Genomic DNA, 26022 nt, shown 5'->3' with positions numbered 1-26022 from the left:
TACTAAGAGGTATTTGATATTTTTATTTCTATTAAACTTATGGTACGGTACTGTTATAACAAAATACACAGCTTTACACAGATAAGACCACCGATGATCTGAAAGTTTGAACTGGTCACGTGACTGTCACTTGAAATGGCAGAGTGACTTGGTTATTTGTAAACATCGATTTAAAATCAAATTATTTGCGTTAAAACAGGTGAAATAATTTATGATATGTCGTACAGTCTCATAACTACATACGTACGATGATTTAATAGCGCTTTTACGAGATGGAAAAAAATATTGTAATTCGGACCATACAGCTTTAAATATTTATGGTCCAAATATTATGTTTAAAGTGAAATTTTTCTGACGTAGACCTTGTAAAGCTGCTCAATATGCATTTTTTGTTGCCATGGCAACCAATTTAAATTCTATTCAAGATATAAAAATTGCTATTTTTGTGTTTTAAATTAAAATAACATTTTTCTACCAATTAGTATAATCTTATCGATAATACTTTACGGCTCGGAATGCTGGAGAATAATACAGAGCGACATACAGATTTGTCTGAGCGATTGGACGAGTCTTGTGTATTCGGTGTCATTATTTCGAGAGGGTCATGTTTACTGTTGGCATGTGTGGGCTATGGAGCGCCAAATTAACATAAACTCAAATAATTGAAGATATCTTCAATTATTTGAAGATATCATCAATTCATTTGATGCGCGCAACAATTGAATTAAAGATCTCTTCAAATAATTAATGATATCTTCAATTCTGAATTATTGCGCGCATTAATTGAATTGATGAGAGCATTAATTCTTCAGCTGATTTGATGCGCGCTTTAATTGAATTAATGATCTCTTCAAATGAATTAATGATATCAACAATTGAATGGATGCGCGCTACAATTCAATTGAAGAGAGCAATAATTGATATAATGCGCGCATTAAATCAATTGATGAGAGCAATAATTGAATTGATGCGCGCATTAATTCATTTGATGAGAGCAATAATTGATATAATGCGCGCATTAATTCAATTATTCCTCTCTTCAATTGATTTAATGATATCTTTAATTCATTTGAAGAGAGCAATAATTCTTTTAGAGAGAGCAACTATATAATTAAAGATATCTTCAATTCAACATATCCACAATTGAATTAATGATATCTTTAATTGAATTGTTGCTCTCTTTAAAAGAATTGATGCGCGCATTAATTCCTTATACAAAAGCATTGTAAATGATTTAAAGATATCTTCAATTGAATTAAAGAGATCATCAAATTATCTAAACCGAGCTCTAAATTAATTATTGCGAGCAATATTTCTACTAAATTGATGCTCTCATCAAATGAATTGAAGAGAGCAATAATTGAATTAATGCGCGCATCAAATCTATTATTGCTCTCATTAATTGAATTAATGCGCGCACCAATTGAATTGAAGAGAGCAATAATTCAATTAATGCGCTCATTAAATCAATTATTGTTCTCATTAATTCAATTGATGCGCGTATTAATTCAATTGATGAGAGCAATAATTGAATTGAAGCGCGCATTAATTCATTTGATGAGAGCAATAATTGATTTAATGCGCGCATCAATGCAATTAAAGAGAGCAATAATTGAATTGATGATATCTTCAAATAATTGAAGATATCTTCAATTATTTGAGTTTATGTTAATTTGGCGCTCCATAGTGGGCTGGTGCATAACGGAACAATCAGCACTGACTGCATAGGTACAGTTAGCTTGTTCGTTCAGGTGTGACGTCCCTTTGAATTCCACCTCGGATGGATGAAGGGTTCTCTGCGGGGAAATAGCTGAAGCATACGATTTTTGTGTTTTTGTCTTTGAAATTTGTTTCTGTAAGTTAACACATACTTTAGATACTCTTGATAGTTCGTCATTCATTTTCTTGCTCACAACTTGGTACTCAGTGAAATCAAGACCATCAAGTTTCTTCAAGTGTGCATTGGTGTTTTTGCGAGAAGTCTCGCATTGTGTTGCGTGTGAAACAAAATCTGATTGTATTTTATTGGTTGTATCTGTAAGCGTTGTATTTTCTTATTTCAAGTCCTTGATTGATCTTTTGAGAGACTCTATTGTCTTGACATAGCTGGCCTGTCTTTTCTCAAGTTTGGTCACTCTCTGCAATAATACTTGAGATAGCGATCGTAGTTCGATTAGCGATTGAGTCGGGAACTCATTGTAATGATCTTGTTTTGATTTATCAAACACATCAAATATATGTGAACTATCACCGTTGCAGAACAAGTAAAGCGCAAAACCGTCTCTAGCATATTTAGCGGAACTAATGTTACTTTTGGTTGTTTTTCTGGTAATAAGTTTACCCGTTGGACACCCCTGAATATTTTTGGCTTTCACATTCTATTTCTATATTCTATAATTAGCTGTTCGTTGTTTGATGTCATCTCTAGAAGTTTTTGCACATATAAGTCTCTAGGGAGATTTTGAAGTACATGATCAAGCGATACATATTCATTTGGGCAATACGTTTCTATAGACTCCAATATAGAGTGAGTGTCACTCGATCATACTACCACATAAGCCATTAGTGACTGCTTGCACAAAGTCTGTGTTTTGAGGACAGTACGCAAAATCGGTGTTAGAAATACCCTGATTTTCTGATAGTACACAACTAAATTGTGAATCTTGACTACTTACGGGCAGGAGATTGGTTCCACAATTCTGTATTTCATGAATATCACTCTCAGGCGACTCTTGGGCGCCCTCACTGGACGACGCCATTCCCCCCATCATTTGAATACAAATCACAATCACACCACACACAATCTTTTGTATTTTTCTTAAATGTAACCATCAGTTCACAATCACACCACATTGTTTTGTATTTTTTTTTAAAATATAATGTTTGTTCCCCATCATTTCACAATCATACACTATCTTCTGTATTTCTCTTCAATTTTTTCCACCAAGTTTGGCACATTTTGTATTTCAAAGTCCAAAAGCATCTGTCCCATGGCTTTCCCCTACAAGAAAGTCATATGTACTGTATTTAGTTTTCTGTTTGAACTTGAGCTGGATATCAAATTATATAAAATCCCAATATAATTTCATGTCAGATTGTTTCACAAAATTTCAATTATGTTTACAGTATATAAAATCGATCAGAATAAAAATAAAGAATTCTTGTGGCTTAATTACAATCTACAGATGAAAGTTTTTTAACATGTATACTAGATTTTCCCTTTACCTGAGGGTCACTCCTTAGAGAGGCTATCCCCCCTCCTCCTAAAACATCCTGCAGAACAAAATTTATTCCCCACACACCAGGAACATCATACCTACAAATTCCAATTTTTTTTAAATGTTGATTTCATTTTTCTACAACAAAATAATTCTAAATACAATAAAAACTCTCAATCCAATTATGTAAAAAAAAAAAAAAAAAACCCACACAGCAACTAACATCTAAAGTTTATCTCTTCATTGGATCTATTTAAACAGTATTTTATTATGAATAACATAATAAGGATTAGGCAGCAGGCAATGCCTATATAAGCCTTCTCCTTTAAGGTACAAGGTAAAGTCCACATAATTATACACACAAGAAATATGAAGTAAAAGGATAATAAGTCATTCTAAATATAATGATTATATAAGTATTATGATTTCTTGATATGAATAATAGGCTAACAAAATAGAAATGTGGGATGGTTAATGGGATCTAAATGACATACAAAAGAGAAAAAATGAAATCAAATGAAAATAGTGAAAGAAAAACGAATAAGTACAACAGGGGAAAAAAATGGTGAAAAGAAAAAAATTGATACTCAATGGAACAGATGGAACTCAATATTTACTTAAAACATGCGTCTCTCTTTTTCTCTCTTTCTCACTATATCTCTCCATGCACATAATGATAATTATATATGACTTGTTGTATTCATGTACTTTTTTATGTGTACAAAAACCAATGAAAAGAAGAAGAAAGATTGAGAGTACCGACTTAACATGATACGAATAGACATACATAACAAACACACATGTATTAAATGCATTTTTTAAATCTTTTGCTTTCTATAATATATTTCTGAACATATTACTAAATTATTAATTAAATTCAATTATATATAAAAAACCCAAAACACCCCCCCCCCCAAAAAAAAACCCAACAACACAGAAGCTATATTTTTTAACACTTATAAAAAGAACTAAGTATAACTCAACATTAATTAAACTCTTTAATATGTTAAAATTGCTTAAACATAATAGTATAATTGTATGAAATTGACCATCATTAACTTCCAGAGTAACTAACAAGTGACACTAATGCCCTCATTTAGGTCTGTAATTAAACAACCAAGCTGTGGACTGTAGAACTGTGTTTATACAGGGGAGTCCTCCTTTGATCTCCGTAGGCTAATCACCCAATTTTGGCCTCATGAGTTTGATTGATGAGAGTCCATGAGTAACTCCAAATAAACACAGTACCTATATAAGAGGGGTGTTTTTTAAAGTTGCATCAAAACTGAACTTTGCTTCACACATTGATATTGTCCTGATCTCTCCTCTGAAACCAAAATGGAAAATATTGATATTGCCCACAGTCTGCTGAGACAACTTAGATACCATGAAAGAGCCAGGCAAGAGATTGTTCTGTTAGGTATGCTTTTATTGAACATGCTATTGTGTTAAATGATACAAAGTATAATTAACCTTATATAAGAAACATGGGATTCTTTACACCCAACCCCAATTCCTATCATTTTCTAATATTAAATACAGTGTAACTCGACATATCTTAATTTGAGGGATAATTGGGAATTTGAAAATATGGTATATATCTATTATTTGTTATTTTATTTTTTAAGATTAGAACTCAACCCCCTCCCCCAAGAAATTGCTCCAAAACGGTATTAAATTAATTGCTTAGTATGCTGTAATAGGGTTTTCATAAATAAAGGATATATGATCTGCAAGTTATACTGATATAATGCAATACTTTATTTACAAAGAGATCCAAACTAGCAGGGATTCTATTGGGGGGGTAAATCTCTATCAGACAACAATATAATGTAAAATTGTTAGATGTCTTGTACCGATGTTTAGTTCAGTCAATCCCTATCAACAATAAACATGATGATGTGTAATGTACTTTCATAACACTCTAATGTAAGACACAGGATATTTTAATGTGATTAATGCAATTTCTGTTTTTGTTTTTCAGATAAGTTGATTCAGAGACATCAACGTCAGATTGAAAGGTCTCTCCAGCTAGGCCGAAAAGAACAAGCTCTTCACTACATGGGATGCAAGACCGTGGTCCACACCGTAATGTACTTCTACAAACAATACTACGTCCGCAGCTGGCTACAGGCGCAGGTTCATTCCTGGGAAATCTTGCGCGCCGTGGATACCGACTGCGATCCCCCTAACTTCGTGTCAGCCACGCTAAACTTCCACAACGAGAGGATACAACCCTATAAGTATCATCAGGCACAAGTTGCTGCCCAGTGTAGTTTCTCAAGGGCAAGTTAGAGTGATCTGTGTTTGCAGTACTTGTTTGATATTTGACAGCAATTTTTTGTCTTGTTGGGATTTAGAACTGGACTCTGAATGCTGTGAGAACTGTGTGAATCAAAAAAAAGGAGGGGGGGATACGTTGTATATTTTTTTGTGTAACACTTTAATTCTGACATTTGGATTTAATTCTACTGAGTTTTATTAATCTAATCTGAGCAGTTAGGAGAATTGTATGTGCATAAATTGTGCTATACTATTACTGTTAAAATGTTATTGTGCAAGTGCTTATGAGACTAATAATAAATTGTAAACCAATATATTTTTTACTCATTTCTCATGAGCATAAAATAGAGATACAAATGTGACACATTGGTGTTCTGAAGGTTGTCTAACATTGACAACGTATATAAAATATGTAGGTATACAAAGTCAAAGTCCAGCTTTAGAGGGATAATTAAAAATTATTTTTGATTCATATATATAAAAAATACCTTTGTACTTTCTTGTGAGTAGGTAAATGTTCCTTCTCAAAGAGATGAGAAAAATAGCTTTCGACAGCCTCTGGAGTTAAGGCTTGTATGAGATAGGACAAACTATCAGGATGTCTGGCATTGGCAACCACACCAACAAAACCACATAAAGTTCATGTTGACGAAGTTCCTGAATATAAGGGTCATATATTTCCCCGCCAGAGGAAATTATATCAGTACATAGTACCCAAAGTTACCATGGCTACTTAATTCCATCATGCGGCGTATGTGTAAATCTCTATGACAAAATAATAATAATGTTTCTCAAATGATCATTTATAAATTATTTTCTTTGATATCATAAAAGTCTACAATTTTTATATATACATAATCACAAGTATTACATATGTAGTATGCGCTACGGTTAATTTCCATCAAAATTATGTTGTGACCATGTAATCTCTGCGAATCTTGCTGGGGAAAGTAGGATTTATTTTGATCATTGTTTGTGAATAGTATCCTCAAAGACAAGGTTATTCGACATGAACGAAGGTAGAAATTTTTATGACATTCACAAGCATTTTTAAAAAGAAACCTGACAATGCTCTCTAGTTACATGTATACACTTTATATTTCAATGCTATATAACATCTACTTGCGCTGATAGAGCGATTTATCGCATGAACTTTGAAATGTAGAGAATAAAAAAGGGTTCTTTTCTAGTATATCTTAATTTTGTCTGGGGAATATCTGCATAACGTCGACATAAAACAGATTTATTACTGTCATTTTTATTAACTTTACGGTACCCCCCCCCCTTTTTTTTTTAGATCCACCACTGACTGGGCTTTATATTGTCGCGAAGGTTACAGTTGTATGTTCAACTACATGTATGTAAACAAACATCAAACAATGGAGCAAGAAGAGGGAATTTATTTCAAAGATGTAGTATATATGTATAAGACAGGTTCGGGCTAATGTAACAATGAATCTATGACGAAGCAGGACCGTGGAAAACCCGCCGGGATATTGAAAATATTGTATTGAATTTAGAAAAAAAAAAAGAAAAAGAAAAAACTCAACATCTTAATTTCTAATAAATGTGATACTACAATACTTGACAAATAAATATAAGTATCATTTATCATTTTGGGGGCTAGAATTGTATCTTATTCATGAAAATGCTCAATGCACTCTTCAAAAGGTGTACAATTATATTATTATTATTCTTTATTGCTGAAGACATACGTCTTATGGCATACATGTTTACAAAAATAATAAACAAGTTAACAATTGTATAGTATGGCGTGACATTATATGGTATGTTACACAATACTGATGTGAATTTATAGACAGAGAATGCTATAAAAGTAAATCATTACGTAAATTAAAGGCACAGTAAAGATATTTCCCCAAATTACAGAACTCTGAAAATTTTTTACACTTAATAATTGTATAAGTTTAAAAACAGATGGGTTTTTCCAATAATACTTCTTGATATAATTCCTCCGCAATTCAATAAAGTAAGGGCATTTTAAAATGAAATGAAATTCATCCTCAATATCTAAATTACAAAGTTTACAATAGCGGTTATTTCTTGCTACATTAAAATGACGTCCACTCTCAATGGCAAAATTATGCGAAGACATTCTAATTCTACTAATATGTTTTTTATAAACATGTGGTATAGCCTTCATCAAGTAAAATTGCAATGAAAAATAGTCATAAATGTACATATAAATTTTACATCTTGGTGAGGAGTTGATTTGTTCAACAATACTCTGCACAAAAATATCAGAAATTCTTTGCTTAATTATTGGGAAATACGCCATTATATTCTTGATTACACCAAATATGACCCAAACCTATATCAAATAGTTTGTGTTTTATATGGATAGCCCAATTAATCACACGATTTTAACCCTTGTCTGCTTCACGTAAACTTTTGTAACATGTTTTCAAAATACAATTTTCACTTTGTAATAATTTAAACCAAAATTTAAAAATTCTAAACCAGCGAACAATGTTCATGGGCAGTCTGCCTGTTTCTACATACACCATAGCATTATTTGTATTTTTCCTGACACCCAGTACAGACTTCAAATATTCCAAGTGCACTTTTTCAACATCTTTTGCACTATGGCTACCCCAAACTTCACAACTGTAATTAAGTATATAAAACAAAGTGACAAATCGCATAAATGATTTAATTCTTTTTTATCATCTGATAAAAGTTTAAAATGTGAATTTATTTCAATTTATTATAGTAAAAACTAATAAACTATCAAAGAAATATATAGGTCATCACACTTTTTAAGATGCGAGACATACATACACAAAATCATATACCAATGTCGTAAAATTGCAATTTTCCTTCAACAGCATCATGAAAATTTCACAAAAACTGGTTAAAACAATGTAATAGTATTTATAATAATTTCATGAAACTGTTTCTTTACAAAATATTCAAAATTTCTGTCAAAAATAAAGAAAATCTATCGCATAATGAACTTGATAAAGGATTCAATGAAAACAGAGTTATTGCCCTTGGATTCAATATTTTGAAACATATTATTGGTTATTCATGTATAACTTAGACTTTCGAATTATTTTATGTTTAACAAGATTTTTTTTTTTTTTTACAATAACCATTGGAAAAGACTGAACAAAATGTATGGTAATATCAATCATAAATCTAAATAAATCATTGATTTTGTTAAATTTTATGATGTCACAGGAGGGTGGAATTACTAGCTGTATGACCCGATGTCCATGTATTTTTTTTGTACATAATTACTTTAAAGCAGATTCATTACTTTATAAAGTTATTAACTTTCCCTTAATTACATGGTTGAAAACATCTGCATGTAAAAGAAAACAGTGCGAATATTATTTAGAAAGTAAATATAGTGGCTACATATATAAATCATCCCATAATAGACGTCTATAAATAGACCCACGCGCGTCAGGGGAATCCCAACATGATGTATTAACTCATACGCATCTGTCTAGTTTTAAGGCTGAAAGAGCGTAAAACAACGAATTACTAAGAGGTATTTGATATTTTTATTTCTATTAAACTTATGGTACGGTACTGTTATAACAAAATACACAGCTTTACACAGATAAGACCACCGATGATCTGAAAGTTTGAACTGGTCACGTGACTGTCACTTGAAATGGCAGAGTGACTTGGTTATTTGTAAACATCGATTTAAAATCAAATTATTTGCGTTAAAACAGGTGAAATAATTTATGATATGTCGTACAGTCTCATAACTACATGCGTGCGATGATTTAATAGCGCTTTTACGAGATGGAAAAAAATATTGTAATTCGGACCATACAGCTTTAAATATTTATGGTCCAAATATTATGTTTAAAGTGAAATTTTTCTGACGTAGACCTTGTAAAGCTGCTCAATATGCATTTTTTGTTGCCATGGCAACCAATTTAAATTCTATTCAAGATATAAAAATTGCTATTTTTGTGTTTTAAATTAAAATAACATTTTTCTACCAATTAGTATAATCTTATCGATAATACTTTACGGCTCGGAATGCTGGAGAATAATACAGAGCGACATACAGATTTGTCTGAGCGATTGGACGAGTCTTGTGTATTCGGTGTCATTGTTTCGAGAGGGTCATGTTTACTGTTGGCATGTGTGGGCTATGGAGCGCCAAATTAACATCAACTCAAATAATTGAAGATATCTTCAATTATTTGAAGATATCATCAATTCATTTGATGCGCACAACAATTGAATTAAAGATCTCTTCAAATAATTAATGATATCTTCAATTCTGAATTATTGCGCGCATTAATTGAATTGATGAGAGCATTAATTCTTCAGCTGATTTGATGCGCGCTTTAATTGAATTAATGATCTCTTCAAATGAATTAATGATATCAACAATTGAATGGATGCGCGCTACAATTCAATTGAAGAGAGCAATAATTGATATAATGCGCGCATTAAATCAATTGATGAGAGCAATAATTGAATTGATGCGCGCATTAATTCATTTGATGAGAGCAATAATTGATATAATGCGCGCATTAATTCAATTATTGCTCTCTTCAATTGATTTAATGATATCTTTAATTCATTTGAAGAGAGCAATAATTCTTTTAGAGAGAGCAACTATATAATTAAAGATATCTTCAATTCAACATATCTACAATTGAATTAATGATATCTTTAATTGAATTGTTGCTCTCTTTAAAAGAATTGATGCGCGCATTAATTCCTTATACAAAAGCATTGTAAATGATTTAAAGATATCTTCAATTGAATTAAAGAGATCATCAAATTATTTAAACCGAGCTCTAAATTAATTATTGCGAGCAATATTTCTACTAAATTGATGCTCTCATCAAATGAATTGAAGAGAGCAATAATTGAATTAATGCGCGCATCAAATCTATTATTGCTCTCATTAATTGAATTAATGCGCGCACCAATTGAATTGAAGAGAGCAATAATTCAATTAATGCGCTCATTAAATCAATTATTGTTCTCATTAATTCAATTGATGCGCGTATTAATTCAATTGATGAGAGCAATAATTGAATTGAAGCGCGCATTAATTCATTTGATGAGAGCAATAATTGATTTAATGCGCGCATCAATGCAATTAAAGAGAGCAATAATTGAATTGATGATATCTTCAAATAATTGAAGATATCTTCAATTATTTGAGTTTATGTTAATTTGGCGCTCCATAGTGGGCTGGTGCATAACGGAACAATCAGCACTGACTGCATAGGTACAGTTAGCTTGTTCGTTCAGGTGTGACGTCCCTTTGAATTCCACCTCGGATGGATGAGGGGTTCTCTGCGGGGAAATAGCTGAAGCATACGATTTTTGTGTTTTTGTCTTTGAAATTTGTTTCTGTAAGTTAACACATACTTTAGATACTCTTGATAGTTCGTCATTCATTTTCTTGCTCACAACTTGGTACTCAGTGAAATCAAGACCATCAAGTTTCTTCAAGTGTGGATTGGTGTTTTTGCGAGAAGTCTCGCATTGTGTTGCGTGTGAAACAAAATCTGATTGTATTTTATTGGTTGTATCTGTAAGCGTTGTATTTTCTTATTTCAAGTCCTTGATTGATCTTTTGAGAGACTCTATTGTCTTGACATAGCTGGCCTGTCTTTTCTCAAGTTTGGTCACTCTCTGCAATAATACTTGAGTTAGCGATCGTAGTTCGATTAGCGATTGAGTCGGGAACTCATTGTAATGATCTTGTTTTGATTTATCAAACACATCAGATATATGTGAACTATCACCGTTGCAGAACAAGTAAAGCGCAAAACCGTCTCTAGCATATTTAGCGGAACTAATGTTACTTTTGGTTGTTTTTCTGGTAATAAGTTTACCCGTTGGACACCCCTGAATATTTTTGGCTTTCACATTCTATTTCTATATTCTATAATTAGCTGTTCGTTGTTTGATGTCATCTCTAGAAGTTTTTGCACATATAAGTCTCTAGGGAGATTTTGAAGTACATGATCAAGCGATACATATTCATTTGGGCAATACGTTTCTATAGACTCCAATATAGAGTGAGTGTCACTCGATCATACTACCACATAAGCCATTAGTGACTGCTTGCACAAAGTCTGTGTTTTGAGGACAGTACGCAAAATCGGTGTTAGAAATACCCTGATTTTCTGATAGTACACAACTAAATTGTGAATCTTGACTACTTACGGGCAGGAGATTGGTTCCACAATTCTGTATTTCATGAATATCACTCTCAGGCGACTCTTGGGCGCCCTCACTGGACGACGCCATTCCCCCCATCATTTGAATACAAATCACAATCACACCACACACAATCTTTTGTATTTTTCTTAAATGTAACCATCATTTCACAATCACACCACATTGTTTTGTATTTTTTTTAAAAATATAATGTTTGTTCCCCATCATTTCACAATCATACACTATCTTCTGTATTTCTCTTCAATTTTTTCCACCAAGTTTGGCACATTTTGTATTTCAAAGTCCAAAAGCATCTGTCCCATGGCTTTCCCCTACAAGAAAGTCATATGTACTGTATTTAGTTTTCTGTTTGAACTTGAGCTGGATATCAAATTATATAAAATCCCAATATAATTTCATGTCAGATTGTTTCACAAAATTTCAATTATGTTTACAGTATATAAAATCGATCAGAATAAAAATAAAGAATTCTTGTGGCTTAATTACAATCTACAGATGAAAGTTTTTTAACATGTATACTAGATTTTCCCTTTACCTGAGGGTCACTCCTTAGAGAGGCTATCCCCTTCCTCCTAAAACATCCTGCAGAACAAAATTTATTCCCCACACACCAGGAACATCATACCTACAAATTCCAATTTTTTTTAAATGTTGATTTCATTTTTCTACAACAAAATAATTCTAAATACAATAAAAACTCTCAATCCAATTATGTAAAAAAAAAAAAAACCCACACAGCAACTAACATCTAAAGTTTATCTCTTCATTGGATCTATTTAAACAGTATTTTATTATGAATAACATAATAAGGATTAGGCAGCAGGCAATGCCTATATAAGCCTTCTCCTTTAAGGTACAAGGTAAAGTCCACATAATTATACACACAAGAAATTACAACATAGATATGAAGTAAAAGGATAATAAGTCATTCTAAATATAATGATTATATAAGTATTATGATTTCTTGATATGAATAATAGGCTAACAAAATAGAAATGTGGGATGGTTAATGGGATCTAAATGACATACAAAAGAGAAAAAATGAAATCAAATGAAAATAGTGAAAGAAAAACGAATAAGTACAACAGGGGAAAAAAATGGTGAAAAGAAAAAAATTGATACTCAATGGAACAGATGGAACTCAATATTTACTTAAAACATGCGTCTCTCTTTTTCTCTCTTTCTCACTATATCTCTCCATGCACATAATGATAATTATATATGACTTGTTGTATTCATGTACTTTATTATGTGTACAAAAACCAATAAAAAAAAGAAGAAAGATTGAGAGTACCGACTTAACATGATACGAATAGACATACATAACAAACACACATGTATTAAATGCATTTTTTAAATCTTTTGCTTTCTATAATATATTTCTGAACATATTACTAAAGTATTAATTAAATTCAATTATATATAAAAAACCCAAAACACCCCCCCCCCCCCCCAAAAAACCCCAACAACACAGAAGCTATATTTTTTAACACTTATAAAAAGAACTAAGTATAACTCAACATTAATTAAACTCTTTAATGTGTTAAAATTGCTTAAACATAATAGTATAATTGTATGAAATTGACCATCATTAACTTCCAGAGTAACTAACAAGTGACACTAATGCCCTCATTTAGGTCTGTAATTAAACAACCAAGCTGTGGACTGTAGAACTGTGTTTATACAGGGGAGTCCTCCTTTGATCTCCGTAGGCTAATCACCCAATTTTGGCCTCATGAGTTTGATTGATGAGAGTCCATGAGTAACTCCAAATAAACACAGTACCTATATAAGAGGGGTGTTTTTTAAAGTTGCATCAAAACTGAACTTTGCTTCACACATTGATATTGTCCTGATCTCTCCTCTGAAACCAAAATGGAAAATATTGATATTGCCCACAGTCTGCTGAGACAACTTAGATACCATGAAAGAGCCAGGCAAGAGATTGTTCTGTTAGGTATGCTTTTATTGAACATGCTATTGTGTTAAATGATACAAGGTATAATTAACCTTATATAAGAAACATGGGATTCTTTACACCCAACCCCAATTCCTATCATTTTCTAATATTAAATACAGTGTAACTCGACATATCTTAATTTGAGGGATAATTGGGAATTTGAAAATATGGTATATATCTATTATTTGTTATTTTATTTTTTAAGATTAGAACTCAACCCCCCCTCCCCCAAGAAATTGCTCCAAAACGGTATTAAATTAATTGCTTAGTATGCTGTAATAGGGTTTTCATAAATAAAGGATATATGATCTGCAAGTTATACTGATATAATGCAATACTTTATTTACAAAGAGATCCAAACTAGCAGGGATTCTATTGGGGGGGGGGGGGTAAATCTCTATCAGACAACAATATAATGTAAAATTGTTAGATGTCTTGTACCGATGTTTAGTTCAGTCAATCCCTATCAACAATAAACATGATGATGTGTAATGTACTTTCATAACACTCTAATGTAAGACACAGGATATTTTAATGTGATTAATGCAATTTCTGTTTTTGTTTTTCAGATAAGTTGATTCAGAGACATCAACGTCAGATTGAAAGGTCTCTCCAGCTAGGCCGAAAAGAACAAGCTCTTCACTACATGGGATGCAAGACCGTGGTCCACACCGTAATGTACTTCTACAAACAATACTACGTCCGCAGCTGGCTACAGGCGCAGGTTCATTCCTGGGAAATCTTGCGCGCCGTGGATACCGACTGCGATCCCCCTAACTTCGTGTCAGCCACGCTAAACTTCCAGAACGAGAGGATACAACCCTATAAGTATCATCAGGCACAAGTTGCTGCCCAGTGTAGTTTCTCAAGGGCAAGTTAGAGTGATCTGTGTTTGCAGTACTTGTTTGATATTTGACAGCAATTTTTTGTCTTGTTGGGATTTAGAACTGGACTCTGAATGCTGTGAGAACTGTGTGAATCAAAAAAAAGGAGGGGGGGATACGTTGTATATTTTTTTGTGTAACACTTTAATTCTGACATTTGGATTTAATTCTACTGAGTTTTATTAATCTAATCTGAGCAGTTAGGAGAATTGTATGTGCATAAATTGTGCTATACTATTACTGTTAAAATGTTACTGTGCAAGTGCTTATGAGACTAATAATAAATTGTAAACCAATATATTTTTTACTCATTTCTCATGAGCATAAAATAGAGATACAAATGTGACACATTGGTGTTCTGAAGGTTGTCTAACATTGACAACGTATATAAAATATGTAGGTATACAAAGTCAAAGTCCAGCTTTAGAGGGATAATTAAAAATTATTTTTGATTCATATATATAAAAAATACCTTTGTACTTTCTTGTGAGTAGGTAAATGTTCCTTCTCAAAGAGATGAGAAAAATAGCTTTCGACAGCCTCTGGAGTTAAGGCTTGTATGAGATAGGACAAACTATCAGGATGTCTGGCATTGGCAACCACACCAACAAAACCACATAAAGTTCATGTTGACGAAGTTCCTGAATATAAGGGTCATATATTTCCCCGCCAGAGGAAATTATATCAGTACATAGTACCCAAAGTTACCATGGCTACTTAATTCCATCATGCGGCGTATGTGTAAATCTCTATGACAAAATAATAATAATGTTTCTCAAATGATCATTTATAAATTATTTTCTTTGATATCATAAAAGTCTACAATTTTTATATATACATAATCACAAGTATTACATATGTAGTATGCGCTACGGTTAATTTCCATCAAAATTATGTTGTGACCATGTAATCTCTGCGAATCTTGCTGGGGAAAGTAGGATTTATTTTGATCATTGTTTGTGAATAGTATCCTCAAAGACAAGGTTATTCGACATGAACGAAGGTAGAAATTTTTATGACATTCACAAGCATTTTTAAAAATAAACCTGACAATGCTCTCTAGTTACATGTATACACTTTATATTTCAATGATATATAACATCTACTTGCGCTGATAGAGCGATTTATCGCATGAACTTTGAAATGTAGAGAATAAAAAAGGGTTCTTTTCTAGTATATCTTAAAATAGTCTTAATTTTGTCTGGGGAATATCTGCATAACGTCGACATAAAACAGATTTATTACTGTCATTTTTATTAACTTTACGGTACCCCCCCCCCTTTTTTTTTTTAGATCCACCACTGACTGGGCTTTATATTGTGTCGCGAAGGCTACAGTTGTATGTTCAACTACATGTATGTAAACAAACATCAAACAATGGAGCAAGAAGAAGGAATTTATTTCAAAGATGTAGTATATATGTATAAGACAGGGGCCGGTTTTACAAAACAACTTACGACAAAGTCGCAAGTCTTAAATTGTATTACACAGTTATTACTTTGAATGAATGAAGTAAAACTTTTTTTAGGTTTAATTTTCAATATTTTAGAAAAAATATTTTGCATTTGCAGTGATTGACCTTACAATAAACTGGAAAATTCCAGTCTGTAAAGTTTGTCGTAAATCGTAAGTTCTTTTGTAAAACGCGCCCCAGGTTCGGGCTAATGTAACAATGAATCTATGACGAAGCAGGACCGTGGAAAACCCGCCGGGATATTGAAAATATTATATTGAATTTAGAAGAAAAAAAGAAAAAGAAAAAACTCAACATCTTAATTTCTAATAAATGTGATACTACAATACTTGACAAATAAATATAAGTATCATTTTGGGGGCTAGAATTGTGTCTTATTCATGAAAATGCTCAATGCACTCTTCAAAAGGTGTACAATTATATTATTATTATTCTTTATTGCTGAAGACATACGTCTTATGGCATACATGTTTACAAAAATAATAAACAAGTTAACAATTGTATAGTATGGCATAACATTATATGGTATGTTACACAATACTGATGTGAATTTATAGACAGAGAATGCTATATAAGTAAATCATTACGTAAATTAAAGGCACAGTAAAGATATTTCCCCAAATTACACAACTCTTTGAAATTTTTTACACTTAATAATTGTATAAGTTTAAAAACAGATGGGTTTTTCCAATAATACTTCTTGATATATTTCCTCCGCAATTCAATAAAGTAAGGGCATTTTAAAATGAAATGAAATTCATCCTCAATATCTAAATTACAAAGTTTACAATAGAGGTTATTTCTTGCTACATTAAAATGACGTCCACTCTCAATGGCAAGATTATGCGAAGACATTCTAATTCTACTAATATGTTTTTTATAAACATGTGGTATAGCCTTCATCAAGTAAAATTGCAATGAAAAATAGTCATAAATGTACATATAAATTTTACATCTTGGTGAGGAGTTGATTTGTTCAACAATACTCTGCACAAAAATATCAGAAATTCTTTGCTTAATTATTGGGAAATAAGTATTACAATATACGCCATTATATTCTTGATTACACCAAATATGACCCAAACCTATATCAAATAGTTTGTTTTTTATATGGATAGCCCAATTAATCACACGATTTTAACCCTTGTCTGCTCCTTCACGTAAACTTTTGTAACATGTTTTCAAAATACAATTTTCACTTTGTAATAATTTAAACCAAAATTTAAAAATTCTAAACCAGCGAACAATGTTCATGGACAGTCTGCCTGTTTCTACATACACCATAGCATTATTTGTATTTTTCCTGACACCCAGTACAGACTTCAAATATTCCAAGTGCACTTTTTCAACATCTTTTGCACTATGGCTACCCCAAACTTCACAACTGTAATTAAGTATATAAAACAAAGTGACAAATCGCATAAATGATTTAATTCTTTTTTATCTGTTACCATGGAAACAAAGCCCGGTGTGTAGTAATTTTATATGCTTTCTGAAGGTAACTCAATACTCGCACTATCATCTGATAAAAGTTTAAAATGTGAATTTATTTCAATTTATTATAGTAAAAACTAATAAACTATCAAAGAAATATATAGGTCATCACACTTTTTAAGATGCGAGACATACATACACAAAATCATATACCAATGTCGTAAAATTGCAATTTTCCTTCAACAGCATCATGAAAATTTCACAAAAACTGGTTAAAACAATGTAATAGTATTTATAATAATTTCATGAAACTGTTTCTTTACAAAATATTCAAAATTTCTGTCAAAAATAAAGAAAATCTATCGCATAATGAACTTGATAAAGGATTCAATGAAAACAGAGTTATTGCCCTTGGATTCAATATTTTGAAACATATTATTGGTTATTCATGTATAACTTAGACTTTCGAATTATTTTATGTTTAACAAGATTTTTTTTTTTTTTTTTTACAATAACCATTGGAAAAGACTGAACAAAATGTATGGTAATATCAATCATAAATCTAAATAAATCATTGATTTTGTTAAATTTTATGATGTCACAGGAGGGTGGAATTACTAGCTGTATGACCCGATGTCCATGTATTTTTTTTGTACATAATTACTTTAAAGCAGATTCATTACTTTATAAAGTTATTAACTTTCCCTTAATTACATGGTTGAAAACATCTGCATGTAAAAGAAAACAGTGCGAATATTATTTAGAAAGTAAATATAGTGGCTACATATATAAATCATCCCATAATAGACGTCTATAAATAGACCCACGCGCGTCAGGGGAATCCCAACATGATGTATTAACTCATACGCATCTGTCTAGTTTTAAGGCTGAAAGAGCGTAAAACAACGAATTACTAAGAGGTATTTGATATTTTTATTTCTATTAAACTTATGGTACGGTACTGTTATAACAAAATACACAGCTTTACACAGATAAGACCACCGATGATCTGAAAGTTTGAACTGGTCACGTGACTGTCACTTGAAATGGCAGAGTGACTTGGTTATTTGTAAACATCGATTTAAAATCAAATTATTTGCGTTAAAACAGGTGAAATAATTTATGATATGTCGTACAGTCTCATAACTACATACGTACGATGATTTAATAGCGCTTTTACGAGATGGAAAAAAATATTGTAATTCGGACCATACAGCTTTAAATATTTATGGTCCAAATATTATGTTTAAAGTGAAATTTTTCTGACGTAGACCTTGTAAAGCTGCTCAATATGCATTTTTTGTTGCCATGGCAACCAATTTAAATTCTATTCAAGATATAAAAATTGCTATTTTTGTGTTTTAAATTAAAATAACATTTTTCTACCAATTAGTATAATCTTATCGATAATACTTTACGGCTCGGAATGCTGGAGAATAATACAGAGCGACATACAGATTTGTCTGAGCGATTGGACGAGTCTTGTGTATTCGGTGTCATTATTTCGAGAGGGTCATGTTTACTGTTGGCATGTGTGGGCTATGGAGCGCCAAATTAACATAAACTCAAATAATTGAAGATATCTTCAATTATTTGAAGATATCATCAATTCATTTGATGCGCGCAACAATTGAATTAAAGATCTCTTCAAATAATTAATGATATCTTCAATTCTGAATTATTGCGCGCATTAATTGAATTGATGAGAGCATTAATTCTTCAGCTGATTTGATGCGCGCTTTAATTGAATTAATGACCTCTTCAAATGAATTAATGATATCAACAATTGAATGGATGCGCGCTACAATTCAATTGAAGAGAGCAATAATTGATATAATGCGCGCATTAAATCAATTGATGAGAGCAATAATTGAATTGATGCGCGCATTAATTCATTTGATGAGAGCAATAATTGATATAATGCGCGCATTAATTCAATTATTCCTCTCTTCAATTGATTTAATGATATCTTTAATTCATTTGAAGAGAGCAATAATTCTTTTAGAGAGAGCAACTATATAATTAAAGATATCTTCAATTCAACATATCCACAATTGAATTAATGATATCTTTAATTGAATTGTTGCTCTCTTTAAAAGAATTGATGCGCGCATTAATTCCTTATACAAAAGCATTGTAAATGATTTAAAGATATCTTCAATTGAATTAAAGAGATCATCAAATTATTTAAACCGAGCTCTAAATTAATTATTGCGAGCAATATTTCTACTAAATTGATGCTCTCATCAAATGAATTGAAGAGAGCAATAATTGAATTAATGCGCGCATCAAATCTATTATTGCTCTCATTAATTGAATTAATGCGCGCACCAATTGAATTGAAGAGAGCAATAATTCAATTAATGCGCTCATTAAATCAATTATTGTTCTCATTAATTCAATTGATGCGCGTATTAATTCAATTGATGAGAGCAATAATTGAATTGAAGCGCGCATTAATTCATTTGATGAGAGCAATAATTGATTTAATGCGCGCATCAATGCAATTAAAGAGAGCAATAATTGAATTGATGATATCTTCAAATAATTGAAGATATCTTCAATTATTTGAGTTTATGTTAATTTGGCGCTCCATAGTGGGCTGGTGCATAACGGAACAATCAGCACTGACTGCATAGGTACAGTTAGCTTGTTCGTTCAGGTGTGACGTCCCTTTGAATTCCACCTCGGATGGATGAAGGGTTCTCTGCGGGGAAATAGCTGAAGCATACGATTTTTGTGTTTTTGTCTTTGAAATTTGTTTCTGTAAGTTAACACATACTTTAGATACTCTTGATAGTTCGTCATTCATTTTCTTGCTCACAACTTGGTACTCAGTGAAATCAAGACCATCAAGTTTCTTCAAGTGTGCATTGGTGTTTTTGCGAGAAGTCTCGCATTGTGTTGCGTGTGAAACAAAATCTGATTGTATTTTATTGGTTGTATCTGTAAGCGTTGTATTTTCTTATTTCAAGTCCTTGATTGATCTTTTGAGAGACTCTATTGTCTTGACACAGCTGGCCTGTCTTTTCTCAAGTTTGGTCACTCTCTGCAATAATACTTGAGTTAGCGATCGTAGTTCGATTAGCGATTGAGTCGGGAACTCATTGTAATGATCTTGTTTTGATTTATCAAACACATCAAATATATGTGAACTATCACCGTTGCAGAACAAGTAAAGCGCAAAACCGTCTCTAGCATATTTAGCGGAACTAATGTTACTTTTGGTTGTTTTTCTGGTAATAAGTTTACCCGTTGGACACCCCTGAATATTTTTGGCTTTCACATTCTATTTCTATATTCTATAATTAGCTGTTCGTTGTTTGATGTCATCTCTAGAAGTTTTTGCACATATAAGTCTCTAGGGAGATTTTGAAGTACATGATCAAGCGATACATATTCATTTGGGCAATACGTTTCTATAGACTCCAATATAGAGTGAGTGTCACTCGATCATACTACCACATAAGCCATTAGTGACTGCTTGCACAAAGTCTGTGTTTTGAGGACAGTACGCAAAATCGGTGTTAGAAATACCCTGATTTTCTGATAGTACACAACTAAATTGTGAATCTTGACTACTTACGGGCAGGAGATTGGTTCCACAATTCTGTATTTCATGAATATCACTCTCAGGCGACTCTTGGGCGCCCTCACTGGACGACGCCATTCCCCCCATCATTTGAATACAAATCACAATCACACCACACACAATCTTTTGTATTTTTCTTAAATGTAACCATCAGTTCACAATCACACCACATTGTTTTGTATTTTTTTTTAAAATATAATGTTTGTTCCCCATCATTTCACAATCATACACTATCTTCTGTATTTCTCTTCAATTTTTTCCACCAAGTTTGGCACATTTTGTATTTCAAAGTCCAAAAGCATCTGTCCCATGGCTTTCCCCTACAAGAAAGTCATATGTACTGTATTTAGTTTTCTGTTTGAACTTGAGCTGGATATCAAATTATATAAAATCCCAATATAATTTCATGTCAGATTGTTTCACAAAATTTCAATTATGTTTACAGTATATAAAATCGATCAGAATAAAAATAAAGAATTCTTGTGGCTTAATTACAATCTACAGATGAAAGTTTTTTAACATGTATACTAGATTTTCCCTTTACATGAGGGTCACTCCTTAGAGAGGCTATCCCCCCTCCTCCTAAACCATTCTGCAGAACAAAATTTATTCCCCACACACCAGGAACATCATACCTACAAATTCCAATTTTTTTTAAATGTTGATTTCATTTTTCTACAACAAAATAATTCTAAATACAATAAAAACTCTCAATCCAATTATGTAAAAAAAAAAAAAAAACCCACACAGCAACTAACATCTAAAGTTTATCTCTTCATTGGATCTATTTAAACAGTATTTTATTATGAATAACATAATAAGGATTAGGCAGCAGGCAATGCCTATATAAGCCTTCTCCTTTAAGGTACAAGGTAAAGTCCACATAATTATACACACAAGAAATTACAACATAGATATGAAGTAAAAGGATAATAAGTCATTCTAAATATAATGATTATATAAGTATTATGATTTCTTGATATGAATAATAGGCTAACAAAATAGAAATGTGGGATGGTTAATGGGATCTAAATGACATACAAAAGAGAAAAAATGAAATCAAATGAAAATAGTGAAAGAAAAACGAATAAGTACAACAGGGGAAAAAAATGGTGAAAAGAAAAAAATTGATACTCAATGGAACAGATGGAACTCAATATTTACTTAAAACATGCGTCTCTCTTTTTCTCTCTTTCTCACTATATCTCTCCATGCACATAATGATAATTATATATGACTTGTTGTATTCATGTACTTTTTTATGTGTACAAAAACCAATGAAAAAAAGAAGAAAGATTGAGAGTACCGACTTAACATGATACGAATAGACATACATAACAAACACACATGTATCAAATGCATTTTTAAAATCTTTTGCTTTCTATAATATATTTCTGAACATACTGCTAAAGTATTAATTAAATTCAATTATATATATAAAAAAACAAACAAAAAAAACACAGAAGCTATATTTTTTAACACTTATAAAAATAACTAAGTATAATTCAACATTAATTAAAATCTTTAATGTGTTAAAATTGACTCAAACATAATTGTATAATTGTATGAAATTGACCATCATTAACTTCCAGAGTAACTAACAAGTGACACTAATGCCCTCATTTAGGTCTGCAATTAAACAACCAAGCTGTGGACTATAGACCAGTGTTTATACAGGGGAGTCCTCCTTTGATCTCCGTAGGCTAATTACCCAATTTTGGCCTCATGAGTTTGATTGATGAGAGTCCATGAGTAACTCCAAATAAACACAGTACCTATATAAGAGGGGTGTTTTTTAAAGTTGCATCAAAACTGAACTTTGCTTCACACATTGATATTGTCCTGATCTCTCTGAAACCAAAATGGAAAATATTGATATTGCCCACAGTCTGCTGAGACAACTTAGATACCATGAAAGAGCCAGGCAAGAGATTGTTCTGTTAGGTATGCTTTTATTGAACATGCTATTGTGTTAAATGATACAAGGTATAATTAACCTTATATAAGAAACATGGGATTCTTTACACCCAACCCCAATTCCTATCATTTTCTAATATTAAATACTGTGTAACTCGACATGTATATCATTTCATCAAAAAATATTCAGAGGATTACTTGTACTTGAACATCATCTGTACATTTGTCTTAAAAAATTATTTCACAACTGAGGAACAAAAATAATTATTATAGTTGCTTAATTGTAACCATATCTTAATTTGAGGGATAATTGGGAATTTGAGAATATAGTATATATCTATTATTTGTTATTTTTTAAGATTAGAACTCAACCCCCCCCCCTCCCCCAATCAATTGTGAATATAGATAAAGAAATTGCTCCAAAACGGTATTAAATTAATTGCTTAGTATGCTGTAATAGGGTTTTCATAAATAAAGGATATATGATCTGTAAGTTATACTGATACAATGCAATACTGAATTTACAAAGAGATCCAAACTAGCAGGGATTCTTAATGAGGGTGGGGGGGGGGGGTAAATCTCTATCAGACAACAATATAATGTAAAATTGTTAGATGTCTTGTACCGATGTTTAGTTCAGTCAATCCCTATCAACAATAAACATGATGATGATGTGTAATGTACTTTTATAACACTCTAATGTAAGACACAGGATATTTTAATGTGATTAATGCAATTTCTGTTTTTGTTTTTCAGATAAGTTGATTCAGAGACATCAACGTCAGATTGAAAGGTCTCTCCAGCTAGGCCGAAAAGAACAAGCTCTTCATTACATGGGATGCAAGACAGTGGTCCACACCGTAATGTACTTCTACAAACAATACTACGTCCGCAGCTGGCTACAGGCGCAGGTTCATTCCTGGGAAATCTTGCGCGCCGTGGATACCGACTGCGATCCCCCTAACTTCGTGTCAGCCACGCTAAACTTCCAGAACGAGAGGATACAACCCTATAAGTATCATCAGGCACAAGTTGCTGCCCAGTGTAGTTTCTCAAGGGCAAGTTAGAGTGATCTGTGTTTGCAGTACTTGTTTGATATTTGACAGCAATTTTGTCTGGTTGGGATTTAGAACTGGACTCTGAATGCTGTGAGAACTGTGTGAATAAAAAAAAGGGGGGCATACGTGGGATACGTTGTAACACTTTAATTCTGACATTTGGATTTAATTCTACTGAGTTTTATTAATCTAATCTGAGCAGTTAGGAGAATTGTATGTGCATAAATTGTGCTATACTATTACTGTTAAAATGTTATTGTGCAAGTGCTTATGAGACTAATAATAAATTGTAAACCAATATATTTTTTACTCATTTCTCATGAGCATAAAATAGAGATACAAATGTGACACATTGGTGTTCTGAAGGTTGTCTAACATTGACAACGTATATAAAATATGTAGGTATACAAAGTCAAAGTCCAGCTTTAGAGGGATAATTAAAAATTATTTTTGATTCATATATATAAAAAATGCCTTTGTACTTTCTTGTGAGTAGGTAAATGTTCCTTCTCAAAGAGATGAGAAAAATAGCTTTCGACAGCCTCTGGAGTTAAGGCTTGTATGAGATAGGACAAACTATCAGGATGTCTGGCATTGGCAACCACACCAACAAAACCACATAAAGTTCATGTTGACGAAGTTCCTGAATATAAGGGTCATATATTTCCCCGCCAGAGGAAATTATATCAGTATATAGTACCCAAAGTTACCATGGCTACTTAATTCCATCATGCGGCGTATGTGTAAATCTCTATGACAAAATAATAATGTTTCTCAAATGATCATTTATAAATTATTTTCTTTGATATCATAAAAGTCTACAATTTTTATATATACATAATCACAGGTATTACATATGTAGTATGCGCTACGGTTAATTTCCATCAAAAGTATTTTTAAAAATAAACCTGACAATGCTCTCTAGTTACATGTATACACTTTATATTTCAATGCTATATAACATCTACTTGCGCTGATAGAGCGATTTATCGCATGAACTTTGAAATGTAGAGAATAAAAAAGGGTTCTTTTCTAGTATATCTTAATTTTGTCTGGGGAATATCTGCATAACGTCGACATAAAACAGATTTATTACTGTCATTTTTATTAACTTTACGGTACCCCTCCCCCCCCCCTTTTAGATCCACCACTGACCGGGCTTTATATTGTGTCGCGAAGGCTACAGTTGTATGTTCAACTATGTAACAAACAATGGAGCAAGAAGAGGGAATTTATTTCAAAGATGTAGTACATATGTATAAGACAGGTTCGGGCCAATGTAACAATGAATTTATGACGAAGCAGGACCGTGGAAAACCCGCCGGGATATTGAAAATATTGTACTGAATTTAGAAAAGAAAAAGAAAAAACTCAACATCTTAATTTCTAATAAATGTGATACTACAATACTTGACAAATAAATATAAGTATCATTTTGGGGCTAGAATTGTATCTTATTCATGAAAATGCTCATTGCACTCTTCAAAAGTTGTACAATTATAAAACAAAGTGCCAAATTGCATAAATGATTTAATTCTTTTTGATCTGTTACCATGGAAACAAAGCCCAGTGTGTAGTAATTTTATATGCTTTCTTAAAGGACACATCTCGTGTTTTCAAAGTATACAGAATTATATGCATTTTGTCTTCCTTATGCTTATAGAAATTAATTGTAATAGTTCGTTCACTGAAGTATTGCGATAATTTGCCACAACACGGACTTTATATTATATTATTATTCTTTATTGCTGAAGACATACGTCTTATGGCATACATCTTTACAAAAATAATAAACAAGTGAACAATTGTATGGCATGGCATGACATTATATGGTATGTTAAATCTTAAATCTAAGCCCCGATTTCAAAAAGCCTAGTTAATTAGATAGGTAGTCACGTGGTACAGTGACGTCATATGCGACCTTCGTCGATCAACTTGTTGTAATAGTAGTGTTAGATATTTTTAAAAACCGGGTTTTAGGGGCCTAATTTATTTACCATG

At 32.1% G+C, this 26022-nt stretch overlaps 1 long non-coding RNA gene across 1 annotated transcript; it reads right to left on the bottom strand.

Annotated features, from left to right (window-relative positions):
* Positions 1-11775: 11775 nt before the first annotated feature.
* On the bottom strand, positions 11776-12417 carry LOC130052039 (uncharacterized). Its single transcript, XR_008800381.1, has 2 exons — positions 12238-12417; positions 11776-12013 (listed from the first exon to the last, which is right to left on the bottom strand). It is a non-coding gene; the product is annotated as an uncharacterized LOC130052039 (long non-coding RNA).
* Positions 12418-26022: the final 13605 nt, after the last annotated feature.

This window comes from Ostrea edulis, chromosome 2 (assembly GCF_947568905.1).
Source record: "Ostrea edulis chromosome 2, xbOstEdul1.1, whole genome shotgun sequence".
NCBI lineage: Eukaryota > Metazoa > Mollusca > Bivalvia > Ostreida > Ostreidae > Ostrea > Ostrea edulis.
The sequence above is the reverse complement of the archived record's forward strand: the minus strand, read 5'-3'. Positions and strand labels throughout refer to the sequence as shown.